A 15,200-nucleotide genomic window follows, 5' to 3' on the forward strand; every position below is an offset into this window, starting at 1 on the left:
TTGTTTTTGAGATTTAGGTCCCGGATCAGAGGAGGCCTGGGCTTGAGTCTTTGTTTTAGAAGGAGTCTTTGTCTTTGGGCTTTGCCTTTTCCTTTATCTGAAGCTGCGTAGGCCTGAAACCCCCCTCGGAAGCCGGTACCTGCACAGCGGCTCCGGACCCATCCGAGGGAGCATTATCCGAAGGTCCTGCACTTGGAATATCCAAAGGCCTAGTCGGCTCCTCGTGGGAGTCCGTTTCGGCAAGCGGTTCTGTAATGGCTGACGACAGGGGCTGCGAAAGCACCTCACTGATGATGGCCGAACCGGCAGCTGGCTCTGATTGTAAACTGTCATCTGATTTGGACCTCGGAGGCCTATCCTTATTCTTGCGCCTTTTATGAACTCCGGTAGTCTGAAGCGTGTTTGATGACATGTTATAATTAAATCACCTCCCAAAGTAATGAAAGGCAAAATCGTATCTCCATTTAATAGTACGTTGATTAAATCTAGCACAAAACCGACAACTAGCTACGTCGTGGTCAGGGCCTAGACAAGGAATACAGTAAGAGTGAAAATCATTATGAGGTATTTGCTTCCCACGTGAAATACAATTATTAACTTTTTCTGACATCGGTCTGGAGCAAGAAAAAAGTTTCCCCAATGGGGTACTTAGCTTTGAAAAGAAGAATGTCTTCGGTATGAAGCACCAAAAATAATAGGAGTCAGCCGACTGGCACTTGCGAACTGCTTCCACCGCGCGGCAAGAAAGACTGGAGAACATGGTTGTCGGCTGGGAGCTTTGTACCCCTGGCGCACTGACGTCAGGGATGGTGAGTACACAGCCGACGCCGGACCCAGACTTTAGGATTCTGGCCGACCGAGGGCTGCCTGCCAGCAGGAAGAACCCTACAGTGATGACTGCAACAGTGAAACATGATGAACATCACCACAAAAAAAAGAAGAAACAGATATACTTTGGAGAACTATCTATGAAGATCTTATGGAACATAAAGACGTTAAATGGATAGAAGAAGTAAATGAAATAAGTTGTTCAAATGTTCAGGATATGAAATGGGATGAAGTAATGGATAGAGAGACTGAAACAAAGATAAGAAAAGCTCCTAATTGGAAAACCTCAGGCCCAGATGCAGTACCTAACTTCTGGCTAAAAGTATTAACATCTTTACGTGAAGATTTAGCCACAAGTAAGAACTATTTATATGCACACCCCAAACAGACACCAACATGGTTAACAACAGGCAAAACAATACTCCTACTTAACAGCGAACCTGCACTCTATTCTAAAAACTATAGACCAATAACTTGCCTTCTGACAACGTACAAAATATACACTGGAATTGATGCCAACAGAGTTTATAGTCATTGAGAAGAAAACTCAATCATGACAATAGATCAAAGGGGTAACAAAAGAAAGTCATAAGGAACAAAGGATCATTTGTTGTTAAACAAAGTCATAATGAAAGATTATAAAAATGAGAAGAATCTAAGCATGGTATGGACAGACTACAAAAAGCATTTGATAGTTTCCCACATTCATGGATAAAAGAGTGCTTAAAAATGTAGAAGATGCACCCAATACTGACTGATTACTTTATACCAACTATGAAACAGTGGCAAACCACTATGCAGTTAAGCCATGATAAAGGACAAATTATTATTCCAGGGATAAATATTGAAGGTGGGTATTCCAGGGTGACCTTTGTCACCACTGCTCTTACAGTTTGGCTCCCAGAAAACAACAAAGTGTAAAGATTTGCCTACTTTTTGTGTATGATTTAATACTGTAAAGTTCATCAGATGAGGAACTGAATGCACAATTGTAAGTGGTCAAAACTTTCTCAGATGATATAAGAATGTAATCTTGTCTGGATAAATGTGCAAAAGCAACATTTAAGGCAGGAAAGCTGCAGCACCAAGAAAGCATCAGTCTGGGACAGGAATATGATATAAAACAACTTAAGCAAGAGGGAATGTATAAATATTTGGGAAGTGATGAAGGATCAGCAATAAAACACAAATGCAAACAATACTTACTAAGAAATATTTTGGAAGACTAAAATTAATACTGAAAACAGTGCTGGAGTCTAGGAACGAAGTCCAAGCTACAGACCAGTTTGCTCTTCCCGTCCTTACTTACAGTTTTAGAGTGAATGACTGGCCCCAAAAGGTGTTGCATCACTTGGAAAGGAAAACAAGGAGGATGCTTCAAGCTTATCAAATGATTTATAAATATCAGTGTATACCATAACTACAAATTCCTCGTTCTGAAGGAGGTATGGGCCTTCTCAAAACTGATTACATGTACAGATCTGCAATTGTAGGACTGCATACATATCTGCTGACCTCACAAGTCCCAAATGTAGAGAAAGTTTTTAAACATGAGGAGAATAAGTCTAAGATGGCTTCCCTGCTTACATTAGCAGAAACATATTGGTGTCATGCGGGAATGGAAATCATCAAACCAGAAGTAGATAAAATTCAGGCAGCAAGTGAATGTGTCAGAAAACAAAAGACAGAATTATAAGGTGAAGGATCAGATGAGAAGGCAAGAAATGTGGAAAATGCATATACTTGTAAGCATAGAAAACCACTGGAACAACCTCATGTTGATCAGGATTGAACACAGGAACAGTTAAGGAGAAGTTAATTTAAACCAAAAGATAAAATGTCAATATTGGCGACTCAAGATTGTAAACCAAAGTGTACTTAGTCCACTAAGTACACTGAACATATGGGAGACAGACAAATATAGATTCTGTTTTGCACATCTTGTTGCTCGCTGTGATACATCAATGGCAGAAGCACTGTATACTGAAACTGCTGCACTGGAAATTGTACAAACATTATAATTCTGAAGAAACTGAAAAGCACTAGAAACATAAGCCACAAAGCATTATAGAAAAATGATGAAGTTTACATCACAAGAGATCACCCAGTACCAACAGTTCAACAAACAGAAGTGAGAAAACAGTAGTCCATGAAAAGAAGAGAAAAGTAGCATTAATCATTGAAATTGCTACACCTAGTGACTACAGTGTCTTGCATACAGAAAAAGAGTTATAAAATACCAGGATTTGCAGGCACATGTGAGGGCAGTATGTTAGAAGGATACCCAGACAGTTGGAATAGTAGTAGGGGAAAACAGGCCTTATAAAAAAGACTTTACAATCGTACTTAGATATGTTACAGATACATGTAACTTCATATGAACTGCAGAAGGACCTGCAGAAGGAGTCATTACTGGGCACAATGCGGGTGCTGCAAAGAGTACTTCTGGCAAAGATCAAACATTGAAACAAAACTAATTTCATGAACTTTAATCATACTTTGACTTGGGAATGGGGTCCATTCCCATCATGGTATTAGAAACCCAAAAGACTTGGAAAAATTAAAAAAGGTAGGTTGTCCTAGTTAACTACATCTGGGAGGTGGAAGGAGAAGACTCCAGTCCTAGCAAAGCCTGATCTAGGCATAGAGAAGGACTCAAGCTTATAGTGCTGTGTAAAAGTATGTACAGAGGACCAAATAGCAGCTTCTAGAATACTTCTAGGGTCTAGTCTATAGTAAAATCGCGAAGAGGCATTACATCAGACACCTCTTCAGAGACACAAAGATCGAAGTCTGAAAATAACAAAGGCTCAGGCCAGCAATTTTTTTCCCAGGGAAAAAAAAAATCGCTTGGCCTGAGCTGTAGCATTGCCCTTTACCCCACTGTATTGCGATCTTGGAGTTTGTATATTTAGTTGGGGGGGGTGTAGGGAGCACAACCCCCCACATTAGGGGGTGTGGGGGGGCGAAGCCCCCAACTTAGTTATGTTTTAAATAGTGTGTGTTTTGTACTAGCGATTTCTTTCCCAGGGAAAGAAATCGCTGTTTTGACCATTCGCGGTTTAGTGAGTTCAGTCTTTGTGTGTCGCTGAAGAGGCGTTTGATGCAACGCCTCTTCACAATTTTAATACAGACCCTACTTCTAGAATCCAACTCTTTCCAAAAAGCCATAGATTATGTCAAGGCCTTGGTAGAGTGGGCATTGACCGTGCCTGGAAAAGTTTTGTTATGGTGAGTATAACAGAAGTAATAACATTAGACTAATATTTGGAAATAGTCTGTTTTGACACAGGTTGTCCCTTCTTATAGTCACAAGAAATGAACAACTGATTTGAAGATATGAAAGATATAGTTTTGTCAAGATAGTACTCAAATTATCTATGAATATCTAAAGCATGGAGTATCCTTTTTCACTCACTCACTTTCAGGTTCAGAAAAAAAAAACTGGGAGGCAGACAGGCTTAGAGTAAACTCAGATACAACTTTAAGAATAAAAGAAGAATTAGTTCTCAAGGAAACTATTCCTGTGGAAAATGAGATAGGGTTGACTCACCACAAGAGCTTGCAACTCAGATACTTTTCTTGCACAGGTCACAGTACTCAGTAAAACTGTTTTCCCTGTTAAGAAACTTGTTTAGCTTTTTCAGATGGAGCAAGTGTTAGCTTCTCTAACACAAAATTAAGATGCCAAGGAGTGGCCATTGGTTTACTTGGAGAACTCTTGTGCAAAAACTCTTTCAAAAACATTGTACATGAGATTGCATTGAAAGAGGAGAATCCATGGGCAGACATGGCCAAAAAATGAACTTTAACAGAGGAATAAGAAAGGCCACAGTATAGCAACTAACCCAAATACTGTAAAATCAGAGAGCAACTAGCCCTGAATGGGTACTGGTTATGTCGTCGGCACCAACTAGAAAACCTTTTTCCATTTGCTAAAATATGATTTTCTTCTTGCAGGCTTTCTTGCCTTCATTAGTATCTGTTGCATGTCCTACGTAAACAGGCACCTAAAATGACTTAAATGCCCTATCATCCAGGTAGTCAACTGAAGTTGATTGATGATGGGGTGTATCAAACACCCCTGATCTTGTGTGAGTAGATCCAGTCTGTGAGGAAGCTTGTGGGAATTGCCCCTGGCCATTGCCAAAAGAAGGGGGAAACCTGGCTGTCTGGGCCTGAAGGAAGTCACCACAGTGATCTTGGTGGATTCCTTCTGAATCTTCAAAAGTACTCTGCACATTAGAGAAAAAGGTAAAAAGGTATACAGGAACAGGGGAAAAAAGGCATCTGTCTTCCAGACCTTCTTGCAACCTGGAAAAGAATCTTTCAGGTTGATTGTTCAGATAGGAGGCAAAGGGATATACTTGAGGAACTCCCCGCAGATGGATCAAATCTTGTAACACCTCCAATCTAGTTTTCATTCGTGAGGATCTTCCCTGGTCCTATTCAGCTTGACTGCTACACAATTTTGCTCTGATGGAATACAGGATGCCTGTAGAGTGACACTGTGCTATTAAGTTATTTTCCATGCTAACATGCTCCCCTGCCTGACTAGGAGGAACATGGTGGTGCCCATGTCACTTCTGGATAGAGGAAATTGCTGTTAACTACTGTTTTCATTCTACTTGAAAAAGTCCAGCACTTAGCAGGGTGAAAGCGCTTGTACCTGAGTTTGTTTTATTAAATTAAATTATTTATAGTCTGTTCCAGTGTGCCCAGACCATTTATTTCTGTGGAACTACCATAGACAGTTAACTCTGCAATTTCACTCATCTAACCACCGACAATTGAGGCAACACAGGATAAACATGGCTAGGCTTGTAAGGGTTCTAAGGCTGTTAGCCTAGTAACCTTTTATGGACCTATGAACCTATGTACCATATGTCTGTGCTACTGTCTGTAACAACCTGAAGAGGTCCCGGGGACCAATTTAGGGAGCTGAGTGCCTTGATCAGGGCAAGTATCTCTGTTATTTATGTGCTTGCATCTGGCCTTGGGGTCCAACACACCTGCACTTTTATCCCTCCTGAAACTGCTTCCCAAACAAAGTCCAAGACTGTTGGTGACCGGCTGCTTCAGAACAGGAGTGAGAAAGGGAGACCTGTATTTAAGGACATCTGTTGTCTCCACCAAATGATTTCTCTTCTGACAAACCCCAGCAGTGGGATTTGAAAAGGCAAAGAGTATAGCTGTTGGGACCAAAGACCATCTTCCTCATGTGGAGTCTTGCCTGGAGTATTACGAGAATCATAGAATTGATGAGACCCAAAATCTTGAGGTACTCCCTTGCAGTGACCAAAGTTTCAGTGGTAAACCTTAGAAATAGATCTATATACAGATCTATTTTTCCCCTTGGAAGAAAAGCTCTTTGAACTTGGATGTCTAGCTGACATTCCAGGAACACAGTCCTGTGTGAAGACATCAAGAAAGACATATGAATGATCTCCTGGAATCCCCACTTCTGTTAGAGATCATTCACCCAAGACACAGATTCCTGACACTTTCAGAAAGACTTTGCAAAGGTAAACAAATCATCTAACTGGAGCTAGGCACTTTGTAAACACTCTTGCTGAAGTTGATAGTCCAAAGGGTAAGGAGGAAACTAATAATGTGATCCAAACACGCAAAAACCGTAAGAAACATGTACATTTTGAATGAATAGGGATGTGATGATAAGCATCTTTTAAGTTAAGTGTTACCAGGAAATATGAATAAAGAAGAGGTAACAGGTTGTGGAGTGACATCATTTTGAATTTGGGCACTATCACAAATAGGTTTAGGAAAGAAAAATTCAAAACTGGTCTCCAAGCATTTTTTTACTTTGGTACTAAGGATAATCTTGAATAAAAACCCTTCTCCACTTGGGAAGGAGGCACTAGTTCGAATACTATTTGGGATAGCATGTGAAGAACCAAACGAAACAAGAGTCTGATCTGGAAAACGAGGAATGACTCCCTGGGAAGGAGGGATTTCCTCCAACTGCCATCTGTAACTTTGGTGAATGATCTTCAGAACTCAATTGTCTGATAATATCTGTTGTCAAAGAAAAATGGAGATTCATACTTTCTGGAAGAAAAAAGGACCAGGATAGGAGGGGTTCACAAAGTCTCTTGAACAGTCATTCAGACTGGTTGGACTGCCCTTGCGTTTGAGAGGTTTGAGGCTTCTTTTTGGAACCTACTTGCCATTTCATCTTAAATATCTGTTTACCTGTATTTTGTTGAGACTGTTTAGTCAGCTTTTTGGCAAAACTGGAGTTACTGAATCCTTTACAAAATCTGGAAAAGAACTGAAAAACTCTTAGAAATTTCCTGAATCAGCTTACCCCTCCCCTCACACCTTTTGATCACTTCTACAGCAGAGGGGCCAACATTAAACCTCTATCTAAACAGGAATTTAAAATCTCATTTTTTTATCATCATCTGGGAGGTTCTGAGAATGTAGCCATGCAAACCTCCACAAAACAGTACCAGTGGCCATAGCCCTGCAAGAAGTATCAACAGAGTCATACATACACTATACACAATGAGTTGTGACCTGTACAATAGTAGAAACAAAATGAAAAGCTAATTTTCCTCACAAGAAGAAACTGAAGATAAAACATTCCTCATTTTCACAATTCGGCAGAACAAATGTCAGCATATAAGCCTGACATTTCAAAATTCTAAAAATTAATGTTGCAGAAGTATACACTTTCCCCCATACTTAATACTTTTCCTATGCTTATCAGAAAGAGTAGGATTGGAATTAACTAAGCATTTAGCAGCAGTGAGATCAACTAAAACTATAGCTGCTGGATCAGGTTTGGTAACAGTGTAAAAATACTTAAAACTGAGAAACTTTATACATCCTGTATGCCTTTTTAGAACCAGATGTCATTACAGGAAAATTGTAGGCAGTAAGAACCACATCCTCTAAAGCACAGAGAACAAGAGGAATGGGTGTAGGTTCTGGAAAATTCTTCACACACAACTCGTAGTATTTTTTTGTGGGACTGGGGAACTTCTGTGTTCTCCCACTGAAAACACTGGCACATTCTAGCAATAGTCTCAGAGAAAGAGAAATTCCCACAGAGAGAATCAGAAACTGTGCTCTCTTCTGAGTTTGAATCAGAAATCTGAAGAGGAAACCCTGTATCTGTCCTTTCCTCTTCCTGTTCAGAATCTTGAATCACTTCAAGAAAAGAGAAATTCCTCTTTCTTTTATCAAAAACTACTTACATGAAGGAACAATATCTTGAATTAAACTCTGAGCCAGATCCAGTAAACTACTCCTGTCTAAGGAAATTTCAAGAGGAGTAGACACAGGCTTAGACTTCTGTTTGACAGGAAAAATGAGGCCAGCCATGTGAGCAATGCCAGTCGCAGATTCCCCAGGGATGGGCACAGCATTCTGACACAGTGGGGAAGCCTACCTATTCCCTATCCCAGGACCAACAAGAGTGGCTCTCCCTTGTCCACTCAGTGAACTCCGGCAGCTGCACAGGGTATGGGCTAGCCCTTGGTCCATAATGGCTATAGATGCTACATGAGAGGATCTGGGGTAAAAGATCAGTGGTCTGAGATACAACAAATGGCCACAGCACAGTCGGCCACCTGCGGCTAAAGAAACTGCTAGCCTGCTGTGTTAGCAAAGGCTGTTTATTTTTTTTTTTTGTGGCTGGAAGATGGATCAATCATGGGACTGGCAGTTTGTTCCATAGTCAGGACGATAATGGACCCTCTTTCCTGGGGAAGGCATGAAGCAAATGCAAGTAAAAACTACAAACCTTTAACAGTAATTTTTTTCATAGAAAAACACAATTAAAAAATGTAAACACCTTGCCAGCCCTTAAAAAAAGTAAAATTAACGTATGCTCTCCACAAAAAATGTTTTTAGTTACTTAATACAGCTTTTAAACTGAAGGGAAAAATATAACGCTCCTGTTTAAAAGTAAAATGCAGTCTCATGACAGTCCATTAAAAAACAAAACTCCTAACTTTGAAAACACTTTTGAAGAGGAAAGTTAAAACAAACAGTATTTTAAAAAGTATTTAAAGAACTTATCTGCCCACCAAACGAAGAGCACCAAGCCAGCAGTTCATCCTTGAGAGTCTTAGAGGAGCACAGTTTTTGGTGGCAATAAATCTCTAATAACTTGGTATGCAAACTTGCCTTTTAGTCAGCTCAGCTGAAGCTGCCTTGCAGTTTAAACATGTGAAGGTGCCCTGAAGCTTTGGTAACTGACAGTTTGTTATATCCTTTGCAGGATATAACCCATATAGCTAAGTCTACTGCAGGAGGTATCAATATAATGATCATCATGCCACTGTATGCATCACTGACATTAGGGTCCTTCTTGCATAGTTTTTTAGTATATTCCTAGCACTTCTTAATATTTTTTACTTCTCTTACATTGTTACATCCCTGTCTTTGTATTTTATCATGTCCACTCTTAACCAGGAGTTTCCCTTAATATTGCCAATCTTCTTGGAGGTAGCTTGTCTTTCTAACTTTATCATTCTCTAGTTCTCTGCATTACTAATTTAAATAAGTCTCCTTATCTCTTTTGCTGTTCAAAGGAAAGGTATTCACTATGGCATACCCCCCCCCCCCAACTCTCCTTCTTTCCACAGCCATTTCTAAGGTCTCCAAAGACAAACAGATATTTTGCCTTCTAAATCACATCTGGGATCATTTTTGTTGCTATCTCCTGAATATCATCACAAACGTGTCCTCTCCATACCTCTTTAGGTACTCTATCCACTAGGCTTAATCACTTAAATGTGTTCTCCTCGACTACATAGTCATTTGGAATGCTGTTGACATCTTATCAATTTGGACTAGAGGCTTTTTTTTAATTATTTAAACTTTGGGATAAGAAGCCGATGCTCTGTGCCAAATTCAGCTCTAGGTACTGTTTCTGATGACTGTACAGAGTTCTTCCATCTCTTGATGCAAAGTATAAAGTCAATTTGAATCTGGTCTTGACCATCTGTCAACCTTATTTTAAGCTGATTCTCTGGCTGTTAAAGAGTGTTTGCTATGACCATTAAATTATCTTATCAAAATGCTAGTCTATGTCCTACTTCATTTTGCACTCCAAGTCCATACATACCCATTATTCCAATTGTACTATGACTGCCAACTTTAGCATTCCAATCACTTCTGATACATGTAATATCATTTTACTTAAACACTTCTATTAAATTAGCACTTAAAACGCAGGCACACATACAATAATGGAAAGAAAACAAACCATATAAACAGCTTTCACTTTCATGCATTACACATTACAGATGTACTTTCTTTTTATAATCATCACTCAATACATCATTAAATAAATTGCTCAAGTCCTGCTTTACTTTAAACCTTACCCCTCCTCCTCAGGAAGATTATTGTTTAAGTATTGCTGTCACAAATTCCTTTATTTTCCATGTAGTTTGCTCCCTCCCTTTTTAAACTTACCTCTTTTATCTCATTTACAATATTTAGTACTGCAAATAAAATTGGTTCAGACATCAATTTCTACTTTTTGAGTAATTTATTTTTTGGTAGACAATAGCATGAAACTTAAGGCCTTACTATGTCTAGCCAGTTCAGATCCTGTACCTCAGCTCAAAAAGTCATTTAATTAGTTAGGAGAATTTTGTTCACCCCAATATATCAGGCAGGGTACTCTGGGGAATTTTGAAAATTTCCCAACTCATTACACTCCCAAAAAACATGTTCTCATTTACCTGCCTCTTTCCAGTTACACTACACTTGCTATCTACCTGAGGAAAAATTCTGTGAAGTCTGCTTGGGGAATACGAATATCTATGCAAAAACTTCCAAGCAGAAATTATATACCTTTTGGATTTTGTTGCATACTTGGGAGGCATGTAGATGTCCTCCTATTGTTCCTTTGAAAACTGCATTTCAATCATAGGTTCATAGGTAGGTACTAGGCTATCTGCCCGAAGGCATTTATAAGCCTAGCCGGAATGTATTGGCTTTCGCCGCCCCCTTAGATTAGTTCCCTGTGCCTCTGTCCAGCACAGCCATTGAAGTGATCCCCGGGGTAAACTTTCCGTTTCCCATCCATTCATCAAGATTTCTCCTGAAGAGGGTTAGTGAGGAGCTCTGCCTAATGTAGACTGGAATCTTGTTCCAGAGCATGGGAAGTCTCTGGGACAGGAATCTAGCCCTCCAGCACGTCCTATTTATTGTTGTGGTGAGGTTTAGATCCTTAGAGCGTGTGGCTCGAAGGGATATGATTTTCTTAAGTTTGAGCATATCCATCAATTGTGGGTTGGACATAGCCTTGTATGTCAGGCAGAGATCACCTCTGAGTATGCGGTATGCAACAGAGTACAGCTGGAGTTTCTTCAGTCGAGCTGCATAGGGCATTTGTTTGAGGCCAGTGATCCTCTTGGTGAGGTACTTCTGTGGTCTTTCCAGCTGTTGCAGGTGTCTTGTAAGGTGCATCCCAAATGGGGCGTTGTACTTTATGATGGGTCTGATGAGTGATGCATAGAGGGGCACAATGACCTCTTTTGATCTGGATGCAAACCCTTTTATGATTAGGTGGGCCACATAGAAGAATTGTCTAACCACTTTGGCAATGTGATTATCAAAGGAGAGGTTACTATCTACTTGGGTCTCCAGATCCCTTATTACGTCTTCCATATTTAGGGGGCTACCACTTACATGGTAGTTTGTCGGTACTTTGTTTTTTCCAAAGGGGATGACTATGCACTTTTTGGCATTTAGCTTATGGCCATGGTTTTGACACCAGGTATCTGTCTCAGTGAGACCCTTTTGGAGGATGTCTGTGTCAGCCGGAAAGTCAATTATAGCACCTAGTTAGCAGTCATCAGTGAATTTGGTCAGCCATAGCCCTCCTGTACTTGCCTGTAACTCTGAGAAGTATATGCCAAACAGGAGGGATCCTGGGGAACACCATTTGTAACCTGTATAGAGTCAGACCTACCTCCCGCAACTCTTACCATGTGGGTTCTGTCCGTGGGCCAGTTGGCAACCCATCTCATGATGTAGGGGTTTATGTTCAGGCTGGTGATCTTGTCTATAATACCTGAATGGGGAATGGTGTCGAAGGAATTTGCAAGGTCTAGGTAGGCTGTGTGGATCACCTTTCTCTCGTCCATAGCCCTGGTGACTGTCTCAAAGAAGTCCACCAGGTTTAGGAGGCATGATCTGCCCTTAACAAAGCCGAACTGGGTAGGGTCCAGTGTTTGGAGGTTCCCAATGTGTCTGTTAATGAGATCCAAGATGATGCCCTTCATAGCCTTGCAGACCAAGCTAGTCAGGCTTATAGGGCGATAGTTCCCAGGGTCTGTGTGGAGCGGAATAACTGTTGCTGTGCGCCACTCTATGGGCACATAGCCTGTGGAGAGGCTGAGTATGAACAGTGTGTTAATGTGAGGGATTAGTTAATCTTGGATCTCGTGTAGGATGCAGCCTGGGACCCAGTCCAGTCCACTGATGCTGTGTTTTTGGGTTTGGAGAGGGATGTTTTAACCTGAGTGTCTGTGATTTCAGGGGACTATATTCTTCTGGTATGGTTATGGGCCTTTTTGGGGATGGGGGGGGTGAAGTTTGCACTGAACCTGTCTGCCAGGATGTTGGTGATGTCGGTCAGTTCAGTGTATTTTCTGCCATTCTGCACTAACTCCGAGCAGATCTGAGAATTGCCACTTATATTTTTGACACAGCTAAAGAATGCATTATGGTTATCTTTGGAGTCCTTGGCAATTTTTCTTTCGAAGCAAGCCTTGGATGATTTTATGAGGGATCGTAGTTTCTTGCATACTGATCAGGGATGTCTTCCCTTCTTGGGATTTCACTTTTTTCTGTACTAGTTTCCTCCTTCTATTGTACAGCTTGTTTATGGCAGTGGTCCACCAGACTGGTTTTCTTTTCTTGGAAAAGTGAGTCTTGGTTATGCTTGAGATAGTACGATCCATGCATTCTTGCAGGTGCCCGTAGAGTGCATTAGTAATGGAGTTTGCAGCTTGGACAGTGTTATCCTTTAGCATGGGGGCTTTGAAACTTTCCACCTCGGTCGTGAAGTTGGCTTTTGAAACGTTTTTCACTGAGGTATCTTTGACAGGGAGGTGAGGGCGGAATGTGGATATCCAGAGTGATTAGTTTATGGTCAAAGCTAACCAGTGAGGGGTTGACCTCCGGTATGGAACACCAGTCGCCATGTGGGTTATGACCAGGTCCAATATGTTGTCACCTCTGGTGGGGGTGTTAACCAGTTGATCCAAGGTGTTTTGAGTTTATAAATTCTAGGAAATGCTGGGCAAGGGAGTTTGTACTTGAGTAGTTTATTTATTTATTTTATTTTACATTTGTTAACCGGGAAAAAAATCCGACTGGATACAATGTCCTTTTTCAGCGGAGGCCCGGGGAGAAAAGCTCCAACATTATACAAAATACAGACATTTCCAAAATTATAATATTACAGAGAGAGAAACAGTCAAATATCAAACAAACAATCAGATTGCAAAATTCATTTGTTAACAATGCATATAAGGAAATAAAATAATGAAGACAATGAACAATTCAGGTAGATAATAGAGACTAGGAAATGTCAGTCAGGAGATGAGCATTGGCAAAGCCAGTGCTTCTGATAGTGGTGAAACAGTTGTTTCTTGAAATGGGGTAGAGAGGTAGAGGAAAGAATACTGGTGGGAAGAGAGTTCCAGACTAGTTCTCCCAGTTAATGTTTGGGTAATTGAAATCACCTAGTATCAGGGTGTATGGAAGGACCTTTATGCTTCCCAGTGTTTCCAGAAATGCAGAATGGGGATCCTGGGACATGGTGGGTGATCTGTAGCAAGCTACAATTTGAATTGCAGTTTTGCCCATTGTTAGTTGCACATGCATGATCGCTGAAGCATCGTGCTGTGTCACTAACCTGGTGGTGTGGGTATCCTTGATGAATATGGATACGCCCCAACTTGTATTTCGGTCCGGGTTTTGTGGTATGAGTTGTAGCCTGGTAGTGCTGGGGTGCTCTCTGGAGCCTTAAACCAGGTTTCTGTTACTGCACATACATCGATTTTCTCCATACTGAGGAGTGCCTCGAGTGCGTTCATTTTGAGGTTTAGACTTCTGGCACGGAGTAGCATTACCCTCATTATTTTGTTTCTTGTGCTATTTACGGAAGTGGGTTTGTCTTTTGAGCCTTACCTAAAAAAGGCACTATGGGAGTGGCAAGAGGCTTGGCTACTATTCGAAAGCCTAAGGGTAACAGGTGCAAGTTGTCTCTAGCAAAGCAGCATGGCTTGTCAAGCATGTCATCCCAGGCTGACTGACACTGGATCCCCTTTGAATGACACCAGAAGCTTAGCCAACTCTTGAAATTGATAACTTTTTCTTCTCATTCACTTCTAACCTCTCCTGATTGATTCTTATAGTTATGCAATATTTTATATGCCTTACTAATCATCCTTTTTTTTTTTTTTTTTTTTTTTAACAGGACCTTTTGTTCTATACTCAAATAAAAACTCTACCACTACTGGTCTTTCACTTACCACTCCTCCATCCCTTTCTATTTGCCTACACTCTAATATCAATACCTGGCAGGTAAGGCAGTCTCCAACCTGCAGTTTAAACTTATTTGTGGCGTCAAATCACTCTATTATCAACCCCTCTCCAGTTATTTGCTCCCAATACCTTGGTTTCTTTGCCAGTTTTCTCCAGCAAACTCCTCTTGTCTATTTTCTGTATCCCTATACTTGCACTCATTCCTATAGGTAAAATCTCATTTCTCCATTCCTGCATCAGCTCAGATCTTAGAATACTTTCCGCAGCTTTATGAATATAACAGCATGTATGGTCATTATTATCAGGATCTGCATCAAAAAACCCAGTCACTCCTTATTTCCTGAACTCATACCCACCAGACCTTTCCACTTTGAATTATAATGCTATGCTTTGTAATTGTGCTTTGTAATTGTAATGAACAATACAGGACTGGTTAAATGTTACATTACTTCTTAATCATTGGCAAACTGTTTATTTACATATATTTTTTTCTTAACCATTATGTATAAATATGTGGATTTTTCCTGTATTGTTCATTACTCTTTCTGAAGAAGTCCTTGGATATTAAAGGATGAAAGCGCTAAAAGGATACTTGGTTTTGTGTTAATTTATCACATGTTTCACTGTTCCTATTGCTCTATAGTACCGTGCTGTTATTGGCTCTGTAGATTGTTCATTTTTTATTTTCCCCCAGTATTTCTGAAGTGTTTTTATTTTATATTATATATATATATATATATATATATATATATATATATATATATATACATACACAGACACACATATATTTATATATATATATATATATATATAATATATTAATTATATAA

This window comes from Protopterus annectens, chromosome 2.part2, assembly GCF_019279795.1.
Source record: "Protopterus annectens isolate FY-2018-M chromosome 2.part2, PAN1.0, whole genome shotgun sequence".
Lineage (NCBI taxonomy): Eukaryota > Metazoa > Chordata > Ceratodontiformes > Protopteridae > Protopterus > Protopterus annectens.